The following is a 9,624-nucleotide window of genomic DNA, read 5'->3' as shown; positions in this document are numbered from 1 at the left end:
CCAACGCACTAATGACCGTGGTTTCCTACGGTCTAATCTAGATATAAAGGTCCCTTATACATGTCGGTGATTGCCGCATTGTGTAGGTGTAAATATTAAAAGATATTTAATCTCTGAAGTTATTAGACTGAAAATTTATGTTCCCGATCTATGATGATCGCTTGCTTAAATGCTTTATAGTATTAATTTTTTTTTACGACTACAACTTTGATGGGCATCCATTTGGAATGAATAAAATACGAACCAGTACCACCATTAAATCAATTCTACAACACTAAAAAAAAACTGGTTTTGCGTTGTGGTCGATCAAATGAAGCCAATGTCCAATAGGAAATCAATAAGTCTTCTCGAGGGAAGCTGACATTTGCAAATAGAAAACATTGCCAAAATATCTAGAATCTCTAAATCTAAAACAGTAAAGAGTAAAGAGAGTTATTTATGTTTACCTATGCGATATCTATATAAACAGCATCTGGTCTCTCTTTTATTTTAAATTTAGCGATATTTTGATAACATCTGATATCGATTTACACTGTTTTGTATATCGATCTATCGATTTTTTTAGTATCTTGCGTGTAGTTTTGGCAGTCGAAGACGCACTGCTTTGGTTTATGCTTTCATCAACATAGTAGAATAAGTAAGCTATCAGAACACATCAGAAACATGGGTCATAAGTTCATATTCACTTGAATCACATCACTGTGTTTTCGTGACAAAAAATATCATAGTTTGCTGAGTCTAAGTAAACCAAGCAGCAGATTATTACGAATCAGATTGTCCATAAAATTTGCTCGCTATGACCCTGCATCCTCTCCAGGCTTATGTATGTATTGTTCGTTTTAATACTTCCAGATCTAGACCAGCGCCTCATATTAGCGTCTTCTCTGGAGCACTCATTTTATCGGCGCTATCAATTTGTGATAGCTTCTGAAATACACCTAACATTACAATCTATGCTTTTATTAACTTAAATTTCAACTAGCTTCCTGCATAACCAATTGATTTTCTTCTTTCATAGAAGATAAAGCGTGCTCTTGAGTGAATCAAATATATAGCTGAGAGAAATTTTGGCACTGTTCATTTTTATGGGATCTAAATCAAAATATTCCGATGTTGAACAAATTATTCTAAAATATCTAGTAAAATAACTCGTGTTTGGGGAAACCGCCACCCGTACTTCCCTCTCGAAAAGATATTTCACTTTAAGGCAGCAAGTTTCCAGAACCGTTAGCGCGTCGGGCAAACTTCTTAGCGGCGTTTCATCCATCTTTACTTCTGAGTTCAAATTCTGCCAAGGTTGAGTTTACCTTTCATCCTTTCGGAGTCGATAAAATAAGTACCAGTTAAACACTAGGGTCGATGTAATGGTCTTAGCCTTTGCCCCTATCTTGCTGGCCAGGTACCAAAATTTGAATCCAATATAATATCACACTTTAAAGCGGGGAGCTCGTAGAGTCGTCAGCATGCTGACAAAATGCTTAGCGACATTTTGTCCGTCTTTACATTCTGAGTTCAAATTCCAACAAGGCCGGCTTTGCTTTTCTTTCTTTCGGGGTCGATAAAATAAATACCAGCTGAGTATTGGGGTCGATGTAATCGGTTTACACGCCCCCATACCTGCGAAATTGACGACTATGTACCAAAATTTGAAACCATTATAATATCGCACTTGATATACTAAAGTTGCTTTTCTAGCTCGTTCTTACCTACGAGAATTAAAACGACGTTTTCATTATATATAATGACACATTTTACACAGGTGCGAGATCGATATAAAATCGTTATCATCGTTCTCAGTATATACCTTTGTTAATTGTCCTTGAAAAGGTAAAATGGAAGAAAGCAGACGTTGTTGTTATTAATATGTAATATATAAACGAGAGTAAGGAATTGGCAAAAATTCTTTTCTACTCTAGGTACAAGGCTTGGAATTTGGGGGGAGGGGGCCAGTCGATTAGATCGACCCCGAAAGGATGAAAGGCAAAGTCGACCTCGGCGAAATTTGAACCCAGAACGTAAAGACAGATGAAATACTGTTAAGCATTCCGCTTGGCGTGCTAACGTTTGTACCAGCACACCACCTTTCTGGAATTGGCAGCATTTTTACAGCGTCGGATAAACTGCCTCGCTATATTTCTTCTGGTTCTTTACGTTCTGAATATCAAGCCAACGAGATGAACTTTGTCTTTCATCCGCGTGGAGGCGATAAAATAGGAACTGGGAGCAATGTGATCAAATAACATCTCCCCTCAAAATTTCTAATCTTATTGCCAATGCCACAAACACTTGATTTTAATTTTTTTGAGACCTGTAATTTAATTTTAAGGCGACAAGCTGACTGAACGGTTCCTGATTAACATCATTTCATCCGACTTTACATTCTGAGTTCGAATTCAGTCAGGATTGACTTTGCCTTTCACCTTTCGAGATCGATAAAATCAAGTACCAGTTAAACCGACTAGACTTCTCAGATGAACTTTCTGGCCTTGTGCTAGAAACTTGAAACCAGTTTTCAAAACACAAACTTTATTTTGTGAGGATATATTTGATTAAATCGAACTAGTATGTTACTAAAACTGATTTTAAATGAATTCCAGGAAGATTCGAACTTCGTACACACATGAACCAAGAAAACACAGAACCATAATACGAATCAGAAAGTACGTAAACATTACCCCAGCACTCTGCGCTTTCAACATCATCGAAGGTATTATAATGGCTGATTTCTACGAATGTGCAATCTCTAAATCTCTTTTTATTATAAATATAACACTTAACATTTTCTATGAACTTTGGTTTGTTTATTTTATCTTCCAATTTATATTAGTTTGTATTTGTTTTGCTGTGTATGTGTGCGTAGGATTTTTTTTCCCCATTTTACTAATGCACTATAAATGGAAATAAAATGACAAACTAAAAAATGAAAACAAGTCTTCTCTTCAATCACAATAAATTATACATTTGATATGAAAACTTTCTCCCGTCTGGTTTGTTTGGGGAAAAAAATAAAGAAAATATGCGAACAGGCTGAAAGAAAATGTCAGCTAAGAAAGCCGAATAAAAATAATACAAAAAAAAAACAAAAACAAAAGATAACACTAAGCAACTCAACAGTAATCAACTAATGTACGTCTTAAAGTTTAAAAATAATAACTGTCTTAAAGTTTTAAGAAATAACTGTCTTGAAGTTTTTAAAAATTAATAACAGCTATTATTGTTGTTGTATAGCTCCAGCTAGGTCTTGATGAAAGGCATTTCAATTGTGATCTACAAAAGGTTTTTACGTTTATATTTTATCTTTTAGACAGTGGCTATTTCAACCCAATCTTCTTCCTGTTTTATGATCATGGGGTGTTACGCTGCTCTCTCATTATGGTTTATTGTTACATAACAATAATTTCAAAAACTTTTATTTGCAAAAACTTTGTATAGTTGTAAAAGATGCAAACTTTTCCTAGCTGATATTCAAATTTAATTGTCAGCTTCGGCTTTTCGTCGAAAATATAATCTTATTCTACAGTGTTCAAGCGGGAAAGCTGCTAGGGTGGATAGTGTCGAACTAACTTTTGAAGAGAATATTTTTCATATCATGTCACCAACGCGTCACTCTTAAGAATTGTATCCCTTCTCTCCCGCCAATTCTTTCCAGTTAGTTGCAAATAGGAAAGATACTGCAAAGTGCGTACAGTTTGGGATCTTTTCTGTAGATCTGGTATTTTTTCGACTTTCTTCTATTTGTATTCAAATTGGGAATACCAATTTAGTTTTGTATGCTAATTATGAAACTGAGATTCATTTTTGCCACAAATTCTTTCTACTATAGGCACAAGGCCCGAAGTTTGGGGAAAGGGGACTAGTCGATTACATCGACCTCAGTGCTCGACTGATACTTATTTTATCAACATGAAAATTGTAGTATTTCGGTAATTTCCACCAAAGAATGACGTGTATTCAGCTAAATAAAATTACTGCTGTTGTTTGTCAACAAGAACTTCCGGTGGTGTATATTTCGTTTGTCACTGTTATTTATGACAACCCTAACCCTAAAACCCTAACCCTAACCCTAAAACCTTAAAACCAGTACAAACGCATGAACGATGTCATAAATAACAGTGACAAACAAAAAATACACCGCCGATAGTTGTTGTTTACAAACAACGGCAGTAATTTTATTCAGCTGAAAGCACGTCATTGATTGGTTGAAATTACCGAAATACGAGAACTTTAACACGAAATAACTTCGTAAATATAAGTTTTTTCTCAAAAATGCTAAGAGTAAAAGATGTTTTATATGACACATTCTACCAGTGTCCGAAGTTTGTAAGTGTTTAGTTACAAAAATTTTTTTTTAAATCTATAGGTCAAAAGGTAAAGATCCCATTAATATACCAAGTTTGAAAATTTCCTTAATTCTAAAATTTCCAGATGGCAACCGAAAAGATCCCGTCTCTGTAGCTTATTCGGTCTTCATATGGCAGTTGAAGACGAACTCCGTCTCTAAATATTGAGCGTCAGTGTTGTTTACAAAATCGAACTAAGAAAAGCAGCGTGTAAATATCTTCTGGATAAACTGAATTATAATATTCTCTGTTTATGTTTTTCCTCTGTATATTTTTTGCCTTAAACGTGTGATTAGTCAACTGTTGTCATCGAAACTTGCACTACGATACACTTACAAAGTTATGATGTGTTTGATTTGTTTTTGCTTAGAATATTCAACAAGTCTTTTGTTTTGTTTTGCTTTGTTCATTATTGGCATTTCTTTTCGTTTTTCGGTTAAGCAAACTAAATATATGATGTACAAACTTTTTTTTCAAAGTATAGAATATAAATAAATTATGCAACATTAACCAAAGAAAAAATTTGATAAATATTTATAGTAAAACTATATACCTACACGATTCTTCGATGTCAATCAGATAAAGAAACTCATTAAAACATTCATAATAAAATATTATAGCATTGGTACATGGATACTAATTTTAAGAGGAAGTGCAGAGTCGATTGAACTGGGTAAGTATATGCCGAGAGTTAATTTTGGAAGCACTCTGTCGGTTACGACGACGAGGGTTCCGGTTGATCCGATCAACGGAACAGCCTGCTCGTGAAATTAACGTATAAGTGGCTGAGCACTCCACAGACACGTGTACCCTTAACGCAGTTCTCGGGATATTCAGCGCGGCACAGAGAGTGACAAGGCTGGCCCCTTGAAATACAGGTACAACAGAAACAGGAAGTAAGAGTGAGAGAAAGTTTGTGGTGAAAGAGTACAGCAGGGATCACCAACATCCCCTGCCGGAGCCTCGTGGAGCTTTTTTAGGTGTTTTCGCTCAATAAACACTCACAACGCCCGGTCTGGGAATCGAAACCGCGATCCTACGACCGCGAGTCCGCTGCCCTAACCACTGGGCCATTGCGCCTCCACAATTTGATAAATATTTATAGTAAAACTATATACCTACACGATTCTTCGATGTCAATCAGATAAAGAAACTCATTAAAACATTCATAAAATATTCTAGCATTGGTACATGGACACTAATTTTAAGAGGAAGTGCAGAGTCGATTGAACTGGGTTAGTATACGCCGAGAGTTAATAGACATGGGTAGCTTAGTTATAAACGGAAGATCAACGCGTTCCGAGTTAGTGGGATTAGAAAAACTACGATTCGGTATATAACTAGTGATTTTGGATACAGATGAAGGAGGATTGTGGTTTGGTTATAAGAGGGAAGTTGAAAGATATGGTCTTTTGCAGGGTATTTCAAGCTGAGGGAATGATAAATACATAACTTGTGTTAATATATATGATTGGGGACTCATGGATAAGTTATATGCGGATGATCAACACTTATGGACTTTTGTAGGCCTTCCAGGTTTGTTGAAATGAGAAGAAAGTACGACTCAATTGGTTATTACAGTAGAAATCTGTGTATTAAGGGATCGGGTTGTTTTCAGGGAAGCGACCTGGTTTGAAGACTTGCAGCAGAGGGGACTTCATTAAAGGCTACTCAGGATCTGTAATGTTACAGAGGATATCCAGGCTGGGTATAACACAGAACACCAAAGAGAGTCTAATTATCAAATTTTACTGTTGCCATAACTGATGTCGTTTGAGTTTAAATCTTTTATCTTTTATTTGTTTCGACTGTTGGACTTCGGCCATGCTTGTGCACCGCCTTAAAGGGTTAAGTCGAATAAATCGATCCCAGCATTTGGTACTCATTTTATAGGTCCCTTTTGTTTTGCTAAGTTACGGTGACGTAAACAAACCAACACTAGATGTGAAGCGGTAAGTGGAGGCAAACACCAACATAAACAAGCACATTCACACGCGCACATACACAGCCGCTCACACACGCGCGTGCAGACATGCACATGTATGTATGAATATATTTTTATTTGTATATATGTGTATACGACGAAGTTTCACACAGTTTCTGTCTTCAAAATTCACTCAAAAGGCATTGGTCGGCCCGGAGCTACATTAGAAGACACTTTCTCAAGGTGCTGCTCAGTGGAAGTGAACCCGAAGCCACACCCTTCTCTCTCTCTCAAAATGCAGCTTATTATCTAAGAAAGGAAATACACATTCATTAATCCGGTTTGCCGCACGAAATTATAAAGACGGGATGGCCACGACTGGAATTTTTCTGTACGTGACTAGAGTTGACGACAACCGAAATAATAGTTTCAAATTTTGACAAAACGTCAGTAATTTCAGTGAGAGGGAGACACTCGATTACATTGACACCAGTACATGGCTGGTCTTTATTTTATCAGCGCCGAAAGGAAGAAAAGCAAAATTGACGTCGACGAGATTTGAACTCAGAACGTAAAGCGAATTTTATTTCTTTATTGCCCACAAGGGGCTAAACACAGAAGGGACAAACGAGGACAGACAAACGGATTAAGTCGATTATATCAGCCCCAGTGCGTAACTGGTACTTATTTAATCGACCCCGAAAGGATGAAAGGCAAAGTCGACCTCGGCGGAATTTGAACTCAGAACGTAACAGTAGGCGAAATATCGCTAAGCATTTCGCCCGGCGTGCTAACGTCTCTGCCAGCTCGCCGCAGAACGTAAAGCGAATCTGCCAGCTCTCCGCCTTGAAAACCACCACAATAATTATGTCTATTATAATCACAAGGCTTAACATTTCGAGGAAGTGAATAAGTCGATTACATCGACCCCGGTCCTAATTACTTATTTTAGCGACCTCGAAAGGGCAAAGCTGATAGCAGCGGAATTTGAACTCAGAACGTAATTTATGTTGTTATGTTGTTAATCATTTTCTTAATCATTTTGTCAGACGTACGAGCGATTTCGCCTGCTAGCCGCCTCAACAACCAACATAATCCTCCCAACAACTGCTACTTAACATGAAAGCATAATAGCAATTGGTATGTCATTTTTTTTTTCTATGTAGACTAATTTATACTTGTAGAATCTATAGTCATAAAAATTATTATTCTTCGCATCATAATAATTTTCCAATCGAAATTTGAAACTTATTGACAAACAAAAATCAATAGGTTAAGGAACATATATTTTGATATATTTGATATATTAAATAGATCGTCTATACTAATTGCTTGCTTGTTTGAATTCAGCAATAATTTCTACCTTCTACTTCAAATATAATGAAACACTATATGTAAGTACGTATGTATGTATGATAAATCAGCCTAATTTAATTGCCTCATAAATTTTATGAGGCCACCAACGCTGGCCTTTTCTCTGTTTAATGACTTCTAAATAACTGATATCAATTTATTTAATGTCTTTTACAAGACACATTATGAATAATCCATGTATTTTTGAACACTACAGATCCAAGAAATGTAATTAAGTAGTCTGGCCGTTAATATGTATAGCGGGGAAAATTTATATTATGGAAGTTTGGAGTGGAACTGATAAATTGATCCCCATGGTCGCCTGGGGAACCTATTTCAATTATAAATACCCTGGATGTTATTAAGTAACCAATTAGTGAAAGTCGGTGTAACAAGCGTACCTTGAGACTATTGACTAATATCTATTTTCTATATTGAGTCATATAATCTTAATGTAAATACACCCCTAATGCATCGTCCTCAAAATTTACAAACTAAAAATCCCGGTTGTTACATCGTCTCCATCTTTATCTGCCCAACCGAATTTCTTTCTGTATTCCTTGACAAAATACTATCTCTCTTCGTCACTGCCCTCATGAATTAAAAACTTCAACTCATCCTCTTTTCTCCATCGACAGTGAACGCTCTTTTTCAGTATGGATGACACTCTAAACAGTCACCACCACCCCCATCGGCGTTCATCCATCCCGTAAATACTTTGTAGATAACCTTAAAACGAGAATTATCACACTTCTCCACGTAGCTAAATTCGTACTAACCCTTAACTGACTTTTTCTTCTCTGACGAACAATTCAGTGGGGTCGCTATAGGTAACAAGACAGATCCCATCTATGAAAACATATTGAAGAACACTTTGAGGAGAAAACTCTTGTCCAATCCACCGAATACACCTCTGAGTTGTATTTTCGTTATACTAACAACTGTGTGGGTGGGTGGTACCATGCTCAGCAGGTATCAGCTCAATACATTCATCTCTTTTATGAACTTTTTGCACACTCTCTTGAAATTAACCTCTTCTGTAATCAACACTCTCTGTAAATCTCTGTAACATAATTCAATAAATTGTCCTCCGGTGATCCGTTGAGGTTAGACATCCAGTTGCACTTGGAACAGCCAATGCAGTGTTCCAAAGAGCTACAATGGCGAGACGCACGTAGGAACAAATTATATGAATTTGGGTTCATCGTAATTTCTAACACACACACACACACACACACACACACACACACACACACACACACACACACACACACACACACACACAAACACACACATATATATATATATATATATATATATATATATATATATATATATTGGCCTGCTCGCTTAGCCAGCGGGGTGGCGTCATTCGAAGGCTAAAACAATGCGAAAGCATTGTGACCAGCGATGTGTAACAACATCTGATGGTCTGGTCGGTCACGTGATCACGTGATATATATATATATATATATAATCAAAACGGTTTCTATAATTGTTGCAGATTAAGGAACACTCCGATTCATCGTGCCGTATGCTTTCATGTTTTCGATGGGGTAGGACATGTTCATAGGTTTGCGAACAACGTCTCGTCGATGCAAAAGTACTTTGCAACTTGTTGGCATAACAAATAGTACGAAAACTATTCGAGGTAAAAATTATTCGAATTATTGTTTGGTTGAGTTCTTCTTGTCATGGTTAGACAACTAAAACATACCGTCCTAAAATTGTCTTATTTGTGTGTGGCTAAGTCTGGGACAGTCTTCGCCAGTTTCGAAATACAGAGCATAAAAATCAATACCCTCAAGCGATCTCTTTAAGATTCATATTTGTTTTATAATCAATTTTTTTTTGTCGGTGCGGAAAGTATTATCTCCACACGGCTACCGAGTGAGGTGGGGGGAGAAAGCCTGTCCCGAATGTTTGCCTCACAGTTGACCCATCTGAAGTCATCCAAGTTGCCTGATGGTGGCATTAAACCGAGCGATTAAATCTACAAACAACGCA

This window comes from Octopus sinensis, linkage group LG10 (assembly GCF_006345805.1).
Source record: "Octopus sinensis linkage group LG10, ASM634580v1, whole genome shotgun sequence".
Lineage (NCBI taxonomy): Eukaryota > Metazoa > Mollusca > Cephalopoda > Octopoda > Octopodidae > Octopus > Octopus sinensis.
The sequence above is the reverse complement of the archived record's forward strand: the minus strand, read 5'-3'. Positions refer to the sequence as shown.